Source organism: Microtus oregoni, unplaced genomic scaffold (assembly GCF_018167655.1).
Source record: "Microtus oregoni isolate MIOR12 unplaced genomic scaffold, Mior012 000050F_ref0000143, whole genome shotgun sequence".
Taxonomy (NCBI): Eukaryota; Metazoa; Chordata; class Mammalia; order Rodentia; family Cricetidae; genus Microtus; species Microtus oregoni.
This window is the reverse complement of record NW_024543256.1, coordinates 14846250-14863579: the sequence shown is the minus strand read 5'-3', so window position 1 is coordinate 14863579 and position 17330 is coordinate 14846250.

Below are 17330 nucleotides of genomic sequence, written 5' to 3'. Positions count from 1 at the left end.
TGACAAAGACATCTCGCTGCCTGGACAGTCACCCAAAGTTCTTTTGTACCGTTGGGGCATCCATCTTCAGCCTTCAGGCCCATGGTATCCAGCAGACATTTCCATAAAGCAGGAAAATTCAAAGTCAGTTCAGTCACTATCTGTTGTGTCCTGCAGAATGTCTCGCAGACTCTTTCATGAATCAGGAACCCCGAAAGATCATCTCACCTTAGGCAAGTTCAGTAGTCCTCTCTCTGCGGGTTCTCTGTGTCCAGTTTATGCAATAGTCCAGGCAAGAGCAGTTTCTTGCCCAAATGGCTATCAAACTCCATAAGGTGCCTCTTCGATGCCCGTCTTCCTCTTGAAGTACATTGGTGCTGCCAGGAGCAGAGTGTCTCATTGTCATGAAAAGTCCTCAGTTATTAAAACATTAAATGTCCTATTCTGTAATCTTTGAAAGACATGAAGAATGTCTATCTAAAATATATCTCTATATATCTAGAAAATCTAATTAACATGACTACAAACTTTACTATTATCGACGATTAACCATTAACAACCTATATTTCTTAATTATACAGTACATATTTAAATGATCTACACAATCACAATACCTTAATCAAAATCAGAAACACTTATACATATAACAAAATTGACCGTAAATCTCTATCAATAAAGCAAAATCTATACTAATGCAAATTATTCATACCTATATCATATATCCCCCTTAAAATGTAAAAGAACGTTTATAAACCATATTTGGGAACATGGGTGCAGTTTTTTCTCTCCAAACTGCTTCCTGCTGAATGGGGGCGTTGTTAATTAGGTCTTTCATGGTATAAACTGTGTGCTAGTTTCATCTCAGTTGGCAGTTGAGCGAAGCAATTTTTTGAAGGCGTGCACAGGAACCATTCAGGAGGACGTGGTCCATCATACCAAATCGGAATAGAAGAAATGAACAGCGTCTCATCCTCTGTGAAAACAAAATAAGAAACTCCTTTCCAAAGTATCATATCCTTAGATCCAAATTCAAAATATCTATGTTGGATTAGTTCAGCAGCATTTATAAACAAATATCTTTTAGCAGCTGTTGCTCCTTTCTCAGCATTCAAACAATTCAAAGAGAGCATAATAGCATACAGTATCAAGATTCTCTGTGTATTTCCCATCTTTGTACAGCTTTGTTTTAACTTCTATTTTGTTTATTTTTACTTTTAACTCTTTGCTTTTTGAGACAGGTTCTCTATATCTTTGACCTGAAGTAACTCTGTAGACCAGGCTGTCTTTGAACTCTCAGAGATCCGCCTGTCTCTGCCTCCCAGGAATTCGGGATTAAAGGTGTACACTGCTACACCTTGAACTCACAGAGATCTGTTTGTCTCTGCCTTCTAGGCACTGGGATTAAAGGCGTGTGCTATGACACACAACAACTCTCTTCCTTTTTTTGTTTTTTACTTTAAGAACTTCAACATTTAGTCTGCATATATTTTTAACACACTTTAAACCATTCAGAAATTTTCTCTGTCTTTGAATCTCTCTTTACTGTATATCTCTCTTTTTCTGACCACATGAATCTTTAATTTACCAAGCGATCTCAGTAGGACTAAAGGCGTGGCTTTGCCAGCTAGATCCAGTCCATTCCTTAGCTTTCCAGCCTCATGGTGGATATACAGGCTGTAGCCATGTTTACTGCCACAACTGTATGGCATTTCAAGGTCCCTGCCAGCAAGTGAGCTACAACAGACAACATTCAAGTCCTCTCTCGGTAGCCGGCCCTCCTGCCTCAAAGAGTCAGAGTTTGCTCTGGCAGGATGGCCCAGAATGCTGGCATTTTTAAACGGCACAGCTTTTTTCCTGCTATGGCTGAAAACCGAAAAGCATGCGTTCAGCTTTTTGTCAACACCATTTAAGTGTTTCGTGGCAGGACCTCTTAATGAGCTGCAGGCTTTGCAGCTAAAGCTGAGTCAGGAAGCCTCTCTTAGATGAGGAGCTTGCTTGCTAGCAAGCAGAGCAGACCCGAGAACACAGCGAGTCTAGTTGCCATCAAACAAATCGTAGCACTTTACTCCAAATGCTCTATTCAAAAGCTCTGTCTCCCGCAGGAGCCAGACAGAGATCGCAATGGAGGCACAGCCCCAGGAAGTCGCGCTTTAAAATGACACAGCGTTTTTTCTGCTACTGTTGCCGAATCAGGAAATCTCTCTACAGCACGCCACCAACAAACAGCAAAAATCTGTGTTAAACTCTCTCTCCCTTATTTTTAAGCCTTCTCAGGTTTTTTAAATGGGTTTAGTTGTCCACAAGTCTGGACGCCAATTTGTAGTAATAAGGGCGGCAGGGCTGCGTTCCCAGCACCCCGGCCGCCTGCTCGGCTAGCTTATGCCCCGAAATAATTACATGGACACTGTATTCTTTTAATCACTGCTTGGCCCATTCTCTTCTAGGCTAATTCTCACATATTAATTTAGCCCATTTCTAATCATCTATGTGTAGCACCCCAAGGTGCGCTTACCGGGAAGATTCTAGCCTATGTCCATCCTGGGTCGAAGCTTCATCCCGGGGAGCGGGGCATGGCGTCTCTCTCAGGCGTCTGCTCCTGAGAGGAGAGCTGTCGAGACTGACCTCACTTCCTCTTCCTCCCAGCGTTCTGTTCTGTTTACTCCTCCCACCTATCTTCTAACCAATAAAATGGGCCAAGGCAGTTCCTTTATTAGCCAATGACCTTCCTCCATCAAGAGGCATACACTGACTGAGTCTAATCTTCCTCTTAGGGTCTAGCAGCAATCTCTTCCCGGCTAGAGAAGTTCTTCCACTGCACTTACTCACTCATGCATAAAATAGAGCAACTCTCAGAGTCATCATGAGAATGAAATGTCTGCAGCATGCATCATATCTGACACATTGTATATTCTCAATAAATGCTAGTTATTATAATTATGTCACGGTGCTGATCTAACTCTGCTTTTATCTGAGACATTTAAACAGTGGTCCTATCTCCTCTGCCAACTAATTTTATAAAGATAGAGTATAGATAGATAGATAGATAGATAGATAGATAGATAGATTGCACTTTTTTATACTCCATATACCTTTGTACATAATAGGGAGTACATATACATTTATTAAATAGAATGATTCTTTAAGTGTCCACTCCCCCTTCCTCTGTTTCTAGCTTGAATTTAAATAAAGTGGTATGGTCATCAAGAGCACAGGTTTTGGTGTTATATGTCTGAATCTGTCAAGTTGCTAACCCATATGACCTTAGGTAATTATTTGACATTGCCGGACTTCATGCAAAGTATTAAAAAATAAAGTCTACTTCACAGAATTAATTGAGAAAATACAGTAAAGTATGAGGCCTTCCAAATATGTTTTTAAATAGTAAAAGTTCCTGCTATTTTTATTAATAGTTATTTCTTTTTTTTTAGTTTTTTTTTTTTAGTTATTTCTTTTGCAAAGGGTGGCATATGCCTATTCTATTCTATTCTTAATTAAAGGGTGACTTGGCGACATGGAGCATGATATAGTCACACTAAAGAATGAAATATGTCGCTGCACTTCCAGCATTTTCATTGAGGCTTTATGGCAGTTGGGGAAGCAAAAAAGCAAAGTGAGCAAAGAAATTGAAACAAACATATGTTTGGAACTCACAGGTAATGGAAAGAAACTAGAGTTAAGAAAGCAAGAAAGAGAAAAGTGAGAAAGAAAAGTCAAAACAACCAAGGCTTGGGGGTGGAGAGACAGCTCAGTAGTTAAGAACATTGGCTACTCTTCCTGAGAACCCAGGTTCAACTCCCAGAACCCACACAGTGGCTCATGACAGTCTGTAACTCCTTTCCCCAGGGGATGTGACACTCTCTTATGGCTTCTATGATTCCTACATACATATGATGCACAGACACACATGCAGGCAAAATACTCAAACATAGACAATAAAAGTAAAGGCTAAAAGAAAAAGAAAATCCATCCCATATCCACCTCTTATCCAGAATGGCTGCCCCCAATAGTTGCCACTCTGAGGAGTACTTTCCTCTTTCTTAATAAATTGCCTCTATTTCTATTACTTCGCCATTTGTCTCTGGTGCAATTCTTTGCCCTGGCACATAGGGACCTGGAAATCTCAGCAGTTGCACCCTGGACTCAGATCCACGACCATGACAGAAGCTCATGGACAACAGAAGCTTCAGGGTCTAGTCTACCAACTAATGACAACTTCAGGAGACAGTGACTCTGGATACAAGGCAGGGAAGGGTTGGAGATGTTAAAATGTATCAAAAAGAAGATCTCACCATTGGGAATGCTATGTAAATAGAAAATGGAAGGGCTCTAATTTTAAGCCGCACACTGCAGCTGGACCCACTCTGAAAATACCAAGAGTTTCCTGAGAGAGGCCTGACCACTTCATTTCCTTCGCTTTTTCTTTTGTTTAAAGCTTCCTCTGCCAAGGGCCCAGTAAGAAGCTGCCTACACGGCATGGATGTTTCCCCTATCTTGCCCTCAGTCTACTTCCAGACTTTCAATTTCCCCCACCAGTTTCTCTGTGCTGTTCTCAATCAGCACCTGGTGCGGTGGTACACACCTATAATCCCAGCTACCCAGGAGCCTGAGGCGGGGGATCAGAGTGTGAGGCCTATCTGGGCACTATAGTGAGATCCTGTCAAAGCTAGGGACAGGAGAATAGAGTGAAGGGAAGAAAAGAGAAAAGAAAGAGAAAGAAAAAGGCTGGGGATATAGCTCAGTGGTAGTGTCTTCCAAACAATGGGTAAGGCCCTGGCCATTCCTCAGCACTATAAAACCAAAAATGTGCTCAAACCTACTATGTGGTGAAAAAGTAAGAAGCTGGCAACTGACCGCTAGCACCTAACTTCTGGTTAGGTTACAAAACTAGCCCTTGGGGGGCTGGAGAGATGGCTCAGTGGTTAAGAGCATTACCTGCTCTTCCAAAGGTCCTGAGTTCAATTCCCGGCAACCACATGGTGGCTCACAACCATCTGGAATGAGGTCTAGTGCCCTCTTCTGGCTTGCAGACATACACACAGACAGAATATTGTATACATGATAAATAAATAAATATTAAAAAAAAAGAAAAAAAACTAGCCCTTGGCTAGTTCCTAGGGCTCTAGATCATACATGGCAAGTGAGTTTTGTTGATGAGAAGAGCTGGGTGGTGGTGGCGCACACCTTTAATCCCAGCACTTAGGAGGCAGGGGCAGGAGGATCTATGTGCGTTCGAGACCAGCCTGGTCTACAGAGCGAGTTCCAGGACAGCCAGGGCTACACAGAGAAATCCTGTCTTGAAACAACAACAACAAATGACTAAATTAAAGGAGGTGCTGAGACTGCAATCACCTGGGAAAAGGGCTGTCTGTTATAGATATGGATCTGAATCCAGAATACAGGAGTAGCATTGTGGGATTTCCAGTTTCTTACATCCCAGACAAAAATACTGTCCCAGGGATATGAGGAGAAGGTGATAGAAATGGGATTTAGGAAAGAGAAAGACATCCCTGAGAATGGAATGAACTAGTGAGCTGGGGGAAAGGCGTGTGCTCAAAAGCACTGGGCCAGGGGTCCTAGGACCCTTTATGAAGAAAAAGAAACATGCTCCTGGCAATGCTGAAGCACACACGGCATGGGCAGCCCGTTTATACTGGGTTTCATGGTCTCAGTTGATGAGGATGACCTGACCAAGTCTCTTCCTCAAGGAACAGGCTCCACTGAGATATGGACTCGGATTGCTGGATTCAGAGCCTAGAGTGCTAACCATTACACCACAGGAGCGGGTGCCCCTGGAACCCATTATGCAGTTATTTATATAAGAATACCCTCCTCTAGCATTTCCATGCTGTGGGTTTTCCTCTCATGTGCCCTGATGCATGAGACCTACCCAGACACAGAAGGACTCCCAGTCTTTGGCCACCTGGCCTCTTTCATGCACTAATCTTAAAGAGCCTCTCTAGAATTCTTCCTCTCCTGTCACGTGCCCATTCCCAAATAAGCCACCTACCACCAATAGACGGCTTTTTATGACTTTCATTTTTAAATTTTGATGTGTGTGTGTGTGTGTGTGTGTGTTCAGACATGTGCTACAGTGCAGTCCCCACATGGGGAACACTGCATAATAAAAATAAAAGTCCTGAAGAAAATTGGAATAGAAGGAACACAAACAGCAGACAAGACTACATGTAATCATACTATAGCCAATATACCATGTGAGAAAATCTGAAGGAGGCTCCTCTAAAAAAGACTGGTATCCATGCTTGCGGCTTTATATGATTGCAATTTTAGCTAAAGCAAAAAGACAATAGAAAAGGGATATGGATAAGAAAGGAAGAAGTCAAATCTGTTTTGAAAATGTCATGATCCTATACTTTAAAGACTCTAAACATTCCACCAGAAAACTTTAATCTGATAATCAATTTTATTTCTAAGAATTTTATTTCTCATAAACAATTCCATTAAATTACGTTTCCAGAACTAGCTATGTAGCCAAGGTTAGTGTTGAATTCACTCTGTAGTCCAAGCTTGCCTGGAACTAATAAGCCTGTCTCTTTGTCCTGAGTGCTGGGATTACAGGCAATATCACCAAGCCTGATTAAAATTACGTTATCCATTTCCCACACTTATCTCTAGATTCATTGTAATGTCAAGAAATAGGGTCTTTTAGGAAAGAAATCAACGGGCTTAATCTCAAATTCATGTATATGAAATACAACTAACCTAGAACTGCTCAAAGAACTTTGAACACTAAGAACTTAGGAAATTTAGCTTACCTGACTGCAAGCCCTAAAAGCTATAGTAATCAGCGTGAGCAATACTAGTATAAAGAGGATATAGAGCACTGCAACAGAATAGTCTAGAAATCTGTTATACATGTGGACCACTGATTTTTTAAAATAAAAATGACAAGGCAAATTTCATGGAGAAGGGGTATTTGTCAGCCAGCACTGCTGGAACAGTTGGATGACTGTGTGCCAATGAATGTCTCCTGACATTTATACACTCTGCACCATGTAGAAATGTTAATGCAGAGTGAATTCCAGACCAAAATGGAGGAACTATAGTCATCAAGCTTCTGGAAGGAAAAGGAAAAAGGTCATTTTGGTTTGGAAAATTTTTGAGCTGGAAAAGGAGAGAAACCAATACATTGGACTTCATCAGAATGTGAACTGTTTCCTGTTCAAATTGCCCATTTTGAATATAAAAATGCAACCAAAAAGCTGGAAGGAAATATTTGAAAAATATGTTTCTGACAAAGGATTGGTATGTACAATAAAAAAAGATTTTTGAAAACTTTTTAATGACGAGGTAAACAACTCAGTTTTTGACCTTCTGGTCTGTTTCCCCTATTTGTAAAGCCTTAGTTAATCTTTGTAAAAAGTCACAAAAGGGTTCTCTCTAACCCTGTTTAACCCTAATATATGATTCAATTCTCTTTTCTTTGTTCCTGAATCCTGTCCCAAGCATTTAAAGCTGCTGTACTACATAGGGACAAGGTGTGTTCATTGGAAAGAGCCTGATCCTGAGGATCAGAGTAAAGTCCTCCACCCAGAATTTGATCTTGGGAAATCTCAAGTCCTTTTGCTTTTCCCTGTTGCTCTAAATTTTTTTTTTTTTAGTTTTTCAAGACAGGGTTTCTCTGTAGCTTTGGTGCCTGTCCTGGAACTAGCTCTTGTAGATCAGGCTGGCCTCGAACTCACAGAAATCCGCCTGCCTCTGCCTCCCGAGTGCTGGGATTAAAGGCGTGCGCCACCACTGCCCGGCTTGCTCTAAAATTTTTGCCTCTTCCCTCTAGTAGCACTGCCAAAACAACTGTGGTCCATTTTCTAGGACTGCTAAGATTAACTGAATCCAGTGTTGTGGTGTTGCTTTGTTGCTTGAAGCCCACATTTTGACCATTTCCCTAACAGTGGTGCAGGAGAATTGTCTGTATTCTGTCAATCATGTTTTGAATAGGCACTGATTGGCCAGGCAGGAAGTATAGGCAGGTCAACCAGACAGGAAGTAGAGGTGGGGCGATGAGAAAAGTATTCTGGGAAGGAGGAAGCCCATTCCTCCCAGTCCTGCCCAGAACATGGAAGAAGCAAGATGTAATCTATCTGGCTGAGAAAGGTACCAAGCCATGTGGCTAACATAGTTAAGGATAATGGGGTAATATACGTTATAAGAGCTAATACAAAGCCTGAGCTAATGGACTAATCAGTTTATAACCTAATGTAGACTCTCCGTGTGATTTTCTTTGGGGGCTTGCTAGCTGTGGGGTACTGGGCGGGACAGAAACCCCAACAAGCAGGCCCTTCATGCTACACCTAACAAAGGATGAATATATTCCATAAGCTACAATTGCCTGTTTGATTTCCTTTAGATCAGTCCTACATATTGGCTCTCATGTATATTCTTTGACTAACTTAGGGTGTTTGGTGCCAGATTCTCTTTCTGATGATATCACCAGAAAAGCAGGTATAACTCTGGGTACATTATCCCAGAGTTTGGTATGTACTGATGAGGCTAAATTTTGTCTTTGTACCTTTTATCCCTGGTCATCAAATTCAATAAATTCCTCAATCTTTTCAAATTTTTTTTTTACCATTGCCTTTTGTAAAGTCTGGATCTCCTGTCCAGTGTTTTGTTCTAATTCCCTCATTGAGGATTCCAAGGTGTGAAGTCTGACCAGTAAAGATAAGGTCTCATCCTTGGATATAATTTTTATTTTATTTTATTTTATTTTGGTTTTTCGAGACAGGGTTTCTCTGAGCCTGTCCTGGAACTAGCTCTGTAGACCAGGCTGGTCTCGAACTCACAGAGATCTGCCTGCCTCTGCCTCCCGAGTGCTGGGATTAAAGGCGTGTGCCACCATCGCCTGGCTTGGATATAATTTTTATAGCAAGCATATTACTTTCCTAAAGAGACATTCTATCAGTCAAACTATCATAACCCTTTGATAGAGTCCAATTAATACATTCAACAGTATGAATTCTATCAATGTCTCAGCACCCTCTGCCATTGACTGGGTTTTGCTTGTCAAACTGGCTGTATCCTTCTCCAGAGTGCTAAATTTCCCTTTTAGTTGATCATTATCAGTCTGTAAAGACTGTTTCATTTCTAAAAGTGCCTCATTCTTGGCCCTATTATTAAACCATGTTTTTTTAAAATATTTATTTATTTATTATGTATACAATATTCTGTCTGTGCATATGCCTGCAGGCCAGAAGAGGGCACCAGACCCCATTACAGATGGTTGTGAGCCACCATGTGGTTGCTGGGAATTGAACTCAGGACCTTTGGAAGAGCAGGCAATGCTCTTAACCTCTGAGCCATCTCTCCAGCCCTAAACCATGTTTTTTAAGATTCTGTTAGTGTATATCATTTTATTTTTTTAATAAATAATTTATTTATTTAAAATTTCCACCTCCTCCCATCCTCCCTTTTCCTTCCCACTCCCCCTCTCCCCCTAGCCTTCACTCTCCAGCCCTAAGAGCAGTCAGGGTTCCCTGCCTTGTGGGAAGTCCAAGGCCCCCCGCCTCCATCCTAGGAAGGTGAGCATCCAAACAGACTAGGCTCAAAAGCCAGTATATGCAGTAGGATCAAAATCCAGTGCCACTGTCCTTGGCTTCTCAGTCAGTCCTCCTTGTCAGCCACATTCAGAGAGTCCGGTTTGATCACATGCTCATTCAGACCCAGTCCAGCTGGCCTTGGTGAGCTCCCATTAGATTAGTCCCACTGTCTCAGTCGGTGGACGCACCCCTCGCTGATGAATATCTTGCATAACACCATAGAACCTTCTTCATCTGGCGAGGGATGGAAATAGAGACAGAGACCCACACTGGAGCAGTGGACTGAGCTCCCAAGGCCCAGATGAAGAGCAGACAGAGGGAAAACATGAGCAAGGAAGTCTGAACCATGTTTTAAAGGAGAAAATATGAAGGATAAAGCTAACTCCCAGAATCAAATAGAGAGATGTAGGAGGGAAATCATGTAAACCTTGTATAACATCATACATGGTATAAGTAAAAAGGCGATTGAACTCCTGGATGGTTAAATTGTCTATAATCTTGCCCTTTTAAATTATAAATTTATAATTTCTATTTTAAATTATAAATGTTACCTGTGGTTAAGTTTGAGCTGGAGTAGGTGCAATAACCGTTACCTGCCAGTAGGTGTCACAACATACTTGTAGCCACATGGCCGGTTTGAATCTGAATTTTAGCGTTAAATGCTAAAAGATATGCTCGGATTAAAAACAGTTATTTAGTGTAAATCACAGACTATGTGCTCCACAGAGGTCCCTGATTGGTCAGCGGCCACACAAGCACAAATACCAGAGACAACCAGGGAAGCCTGTGTCACACCTGAGCATCAGAAAACTGGACCCAGAAGCCCTCTGAGACATTTAATGAGAAAATATAAAGGACTGCGTCTAGCAGCTACTCAGGGCTGCTGCATGGAAATTCTATACTCAAATGAATGGCATGGAGCCTGACGGCAGCTGGCTAGAACCACTGGAGACCTGAGCCCCATGAATTGGGTGCCAACTGTAGAAGGTAAATTAATCTGGGAAAAAAACAGGCTAGCTTAAAATAAACAATTATATTTTTATTTATTATAAGGGGAAAACTCACGAAACCGGAATGAGAAATCCAAGTTCACCTGTGCGGGGAGGGAACCACACACAGAGACAGCACCTGGGTCATGGCTCGTTTTTCTCCGGTCCCAGAAAGCCACACCTTAACTTGGTCCCACTTCTTAAAGATAATTGGTTAACAAGGCTTGCCCATCAATACTTTTTCTTTTTTCTGAGTCAGGGTCTCATGTAGCCCAGGCTGACCTCAGATCAGATGAGGATGACCATGAATTCCTGATCCTTCTGTCTCTACCTCCCAAGTGCGAGGATTAGTCGTGAACCATCACACCTAGTTTGTATGGTGCTGAACATTGAACTCAGGCTCTCCTGCATGCTAGGCAAGCCATTTATCAACTAAGCTACATTCCTAGCCCCATCTGTTATACATTTATGATTAATTATTCCATTTATTGATTATAGTTGTCTCATTTATATTTTCTAATTTTGAAGCTTACTGTGTCAAATATCTGAATAGCTAGGTCTGCCAGCTTGTTTCCAGATGCTATTTGATAAATTAACACCATCCTTTGATCCTTATTCTGTGAGTGTCTTTGCCAATGAGGTGGATTGCTTGGAGTCAAAAACCATCTTCTTAATCTTCTTAATCTGGTCTGCAAGTCGCATCTTTTTAATGAAGAAATGAGGCCATCTGCACTCAAATTTTTCTGTTTATTTCAGTTGTTTTCTTCTCCCTTTAGCATTAGAAAATTATTGACTTACTGTGTTGGGGATGATGGATTCATTCCCAGTCCTGCCTTGTGTATTCCTCTCTTAAAATTAAAAAGGTAGTTTATCTGGACCTACACAACTTGGTTGGCAGTTATTTCCTTTCAAGTTTGAAACAGATTGCTCCTTGCTTTCCTGGCTTTTTAGGGTTATTGAGGAGAGACCTGATGTTATTCTGATATAAAACTTTTTAGGTAAATCATAATTTCTTGTAGATTTTAATAACGTTTCTTCATTTTGTATATTTGATTTTTGACTACAATTATGTTATGACGAAGTATTTCTCTGGGTCTATCTACTTGAGATTCTAATTATGTCTTCTGTTTGGATGTACATGTCTTCCTCTAGATTTGGGGACTGTTCTGCTACTACTTCATTTATGAGTTAGTTTCACTATACCTTTTATCTCCACTCCTTCTTTTATCCTGTGGATTCTTAGGTTTGCCCTCTTGATTGTATTCTAGAGTTCTTGGAATTGTGATTATACTCATCTCTTAAATTTATATTTTAATATCATATTTCCTTGAGCTTGTTCTCCACTGTATTGTTTGATCTCCTTGTACAAGTCTATAAGTAATGTTTTCTACTGGGTTTTTATTGGATTGAGTTTTTCATTTCTAACATTTTTTTTAAAAAAAAATCTCAGATTCTTTGATGAATTTCTCTCCTTATGCTACTGACTTTTCCCATTAGCACTGTGTATTTTCTCACCCATTTTGCTAACTTTTTTATGTTGATGCCTTACATCTGCAGGCCCTGGATTGGTTCCCTTAATCTAATTTTGTCTTAGATTTTAATTCTATGCTGTGTTTTGCCTATATATGCATATCTGTGCATCAGTGCTTGCCTAGTACACACAGAGGTCCGAAGAGGGCTTTGGGTCCTCTGGAACTGGAGTTACAGATGGCTGTGAGCCATCATGTGGGTGGTTAGGATACAAATCTAAGTCCTCTGCAAGAGCAATAGATGCTCCTAATCATTACATCTGTCTAGCAGCCTTTTATTTTCATTATCTAACAATTCTATCCTTTAGATATCAATGATCATTTTTACCAGTAAACTTCTGAAAACTTCATTTCATATTTTACTCATTTCAATTCCTTTGAATTCAACAGTTGAGTTTATGGTATTTTCAATGAGTTATATTGCTTTAATTTTTCATGTTCCTAGCATTTCTATGTTACAATTTGGGTATATTTTGGTTTGGATCTATCTTTCAGCTTTATTTGGGGGATCTTCTTAGTGGGTACCCTTGTCTTTAGTGCTTAATCCCCAGTACCAGTCAGAGAGGATAAAAAACTCCTGTGATGGCAATGATACCAAACCATAAAAGATATAAAAATGTTCTTAATTTATTAAACTCATTACATCCACAATGACCATAAAATGAAAACAATATAACTAATGTAGTGTACTATGAAGTTAAAATTATTCAGGTTAAATGTAGAAATAGTGAGTGGATGAGATAAAGGGAAGGCACAGGAAGAAGAAAAAGAGGTACAGGGTTAAATAAATGAAAACTAAAAAGAAGAGAGGAGAAAATTATTATAATAAAGGGGAAGATGGGATTACAAAACGGAAATTAAAAAGGTAAATAGAAAAATTCCCCAATATTAAAAAAGTTTTTAATCAAAATTGGGTAAATGAATAAAAGGTTGGAAGATAAAAGCTTTAAAACAACAAGATAAAGTCAAGATATGACTCATAATACAGTAGAAAGGAAAAGTGGAGGGGGAAACAGGGAGCAGAAGAGAAAGACAATTTGTCTAATAATCAAAAAGGGTGTAAACAAAAGTAGATAAATGCATAATGGGGAATAAAAAGTCAAAACAAGTATTTTCAAAAAGAGGACAATGTGGGGCTAGAGAGATGGTTCAGTGGTTAAGAGCATTGGCTATTCCAGGGGACCGGGGTTCAAATCCCAGTCCCTACATGGCAGCTCACAACTGTTTGTAACTCCAGTTTCAGGGGATCCGAAACCCTCTCAGTGACTCACAGGCAGGAGAGACATCAATGTACATTAAAAAATATGTCTTAAAAATGACAAAGTGAAAAGCAGTAAATATAAAGGGGGAAATACAAGACATAAAAAGAATAAAAGGGGTCTACAGCAATGGCTCAGCAGTTAAGAGGGCACCTTGCTGTTAATCATGAGGGCAGAGCAAGAATTTAGATCCCAGTATCATGTCTGGTATTTCACAAACACTTGCAACTCCAGCTCCAAGGGATGAGACACACTCTTCTGGTCTATAAGGGCACAGCAACACACATATTCGTACACTTACATAGACACAGATACGCATACATATACATGCACACATGTTCCTACATTTACATAGACACAGATATACATACATACACGCACATGTTCCTACATTTACATAGACACAGATACACACACATACATATATATGCACACATGTTCTTACATTTACATAGACACAGATATACATACATACACGCACATGTTCCTACATTTACAAGGCAAAAAACATTAAGTAGAACACAGTATTACAAAGAACCGTTCTCTCTATTCCCATACTTGTGAAAGGAATAGCAACTCTGAGCAGTTATATATTCCATTAATTTGGGGGGTGAAATATACACAATTTTATAGACAAATTGAATATATGCATATCTACATATACAGTTTTGAAATTATTCGCTTAAGTTTATACCCCTGAGGACTTTTATTCAAAGACGTGGTTTCATGTAGTCTAGGCTTTCCTTGAACACGCTATGTAACCCAGGCTGGCCTTCTTGTCTTCACCTTTCAAGTGTTGGAGTTACAGTCATGTGCCTATGCCGTTTGAGTTCCTAATGTGACTGGTTTTGTCAGACTCTTACCAAATGACAAAGGTAGTTGTAAGATGGAGACTGTGCCTTTGTTTCCCAGCCACCCACACCTGAATAATCACACAGAAACTATATTAGTTACAACACTGTTTGGCCAGTGGCTCAGGCATATTCCTAGCTAACTCTTATATCTTGAATCAACCCATTTCTATTAATCTAATATCGCCACAAGGCTGTGGGTTCTCAGTAAGATCCTGGTGTCTTTCTCCTTCAGCAGCTACATGGCATCTACCCAACTCTGCCTTCTTTTCCCCTTCATTTTTTTCCCGCCTAGCTCTATTCTGCCCTGCCATAGGCCAAAACAGCTTCTTTATTAACCAATGGTAATAAAACATATTCACAGCATACAGAGAGGAATCCCACATCAGTAGTAGAGAACACAATAGGAGAAATACTCAGAAAACATCAAATTCATCTTTGAAAAACACCACAAAATTTGACACATAATAAACATTCAATAAATATGTGTTAAGTAGTGAAAAAGAATGAAGAGCTGGAGGAAGGTGGGGCAGACTACAAAACTAATTCTCAGGACAATTGTGGTCTCCTTACTGAGAATTTCCATCTTCCAAGACAGCTGGGAATGATGTACAGTACTGGCTGAGGACAAGCATCTCTTCCAGAAGCTCGTCGCCTTTGGCATGCACAGAGTTTAGAGGCGGAGTAGCACCACCTCTAGAAGAACCAGGGAATCTAGGAGTTCAGAGCCTCAAGAACTATAAAGAGAGCAGCAAGTGGAAAAAATGCCTACGAAGTTAAAGTCACAAACCTGAGGTTCCAGGAATCCAAAGGGACCTTATCATGATCACAAAATGAGTTAAATAGCTTCCAGGTAGAATTCTAAGTTTCAGTAGTTCATCTTACTTTCTGGTGATGCACACTGTATTCATTCTGATTTTTCTGACTTTGTGCTATTTTCCTTACCTACCAGGCATTTTCTCCATTGTCTTACCTAATACTGTGTGGAAATTAAAGGATAGAAACTGGGTTATAAAGATTGATTTGGGCTGAGTAAGATGCTGTCAGTAATCCATGTACAAATACAATCATACTTGAGAGTAATTAAAAGTTCAAGAAGGTTGTTGACGTGGGGAAGTGAAGAGCTCTCTTAAGGGGTCTGGAGTGAACTATGACAGTTGATGAAATTATAATGCAAATTATTTCCCTCTTTACTGTTTTAGAGAACTAATCAAATACATCCATGTAATCCTGTATTCTTAAAGTCACTGTGCCTGCACACGTATATATAATGTGAGTTCATTCATGTGTGCGTGTCACAAGGGGGAAAACCTAGGGCCTTGAACATGCTAGTCAAGTACTTTAACAGAGAGCCATTCCCTAGCCATTATATCTTCACCAATTTCAAGCTTATTCTTTCTATACAGGCCCAGTAAATACTACACCTCCTTCATAAAACCTTTCCTTCATTATGAATTATAAATTTACGTAAAATCATCACCATAAGATATAACATGTATATTCTAATTTCAGAGAGGGAGAGAGGGGGAGAAAGAGGGAGAGAGGGGGAAGAGGGGGGGAGAGAGAGATAGAGGGGGAGAGGGAGAGAGGGGGAGAGGGGGAGGGGGGAGAGAGAGGGAGAAGAGGGGGGGGGAGAGAGGGAGGGAGGGAGGGAGGGAGGGAGGGAGAGAGAGAGAGAGAGAGAGAGAGAGAGAGAGAGAGATTGAGATTCTATTGTTTCTGCATGGTTTGGGTGTTGAAAAGTCTGTCTGACAGTGTTGCTAATCACAATTCCCCTGAATTCCATCTTTCTAGATTAGAAGGCTCTTATGACAGCAGAATAAAAGACATATTGTACTATGTGTATGGAATATTGCTGGGGCTATTTGCATTAAGGTGCCTCTGCCCACTGCATCCTATCTAGTGGACGGATGGATTTATAGAAGAGACAGCAATCGCAGGGGCTTATTTCATATTTGTATCCTCCACAAAATTTAACACATTTGGAAAATAATACTCTGCAAATTTTAGGGATGATTCAAGATAGAAAAAGTCTTCATGCAGTCAGCTCTGGGGCTCTCCTTGAAAACTACCAGTTGAGTCCAGGCTTACTCATTTTTAAAGCTTCTGTCTTACTAAATGTATCTGTATGTAAATGATCCGTGTCATTGCCGTGAAAAAGAAAAAAATCTTCTGTTACGGCAACAGATGCCTGTAGTAGCTTTTCTAATATTTTTTGTTTTCGATTTTAAAGACAAGGTTTCTCTTTTGTAATAGCCCTTCCCTGGCTGTCCTGAAACTTGCTTTGTAGATCAGGCTGGTTTCGAACTCACTGAGATCCACCTGCCTCTGCTTCCCGAGTGCTGGTATTAAAGACATGTGCCACTACCGCTCAGTTAGCTTTTCTACTCTTTAAGTATAAGGTATAATGTTTCCCCATTCCCTTGAGTCTCAAAAGATAAAATGGAGCTGGGCAGTGGTGGCACACGTCTTTAATCCCAGCACTTGGGAGGCAGAGGCAGGTGGATCTCTGTGAGTATGAGGCCAGCCTGGTCTACAAGAGCTAGTTCCAGGACAGGCACCAAAGCTACAGAGAAACCCTGTCTTGAAAAACCAAAACCAAACAAACAAACAAAAAGGATAAAATGGTTTGAGAGGAGGGTTCCTTAGACCTCTTCCCAAATAATGCAAGCTATTTCTGTTTGCTGTCCTGTGTTGCCCGGCAGAATTCAATGACAAAACCTTATTGCTGAAGACACCACACACTGGTACTGATTTGGAGGCTTCCTCTTTGCTGGCTAGCTTTTGCAGTGTTGGAAGCTGCCATAAATAGTTCTGCCCAGCAGCAAACCAATGCAAACTCCAATAATGACCCATCTGGTTAGGTATGCCCATTGGTTCAATAGTGGCATGGCTATTTTAGGAGTAACCATACATTTTCTGATTAATTAACACACAATCCACAGGTGGGGATGCTGGGACTGTAAACCTAGCCAAGAACTCATGACTGGGGAGGGCCTGGGCCCTAGGGAAGAACCTACTAATATTGGTTTGTTAAACTGACATAGAATCACATTGTCATCTAAATATACATCTTCATACCTATACATAAGTGTAGCTCGTAGTCCTTATCTGAAAAGCTTCTCTTTGCAGTTAATGGCAAGTAATAAAACGACTCACATTGGATCTG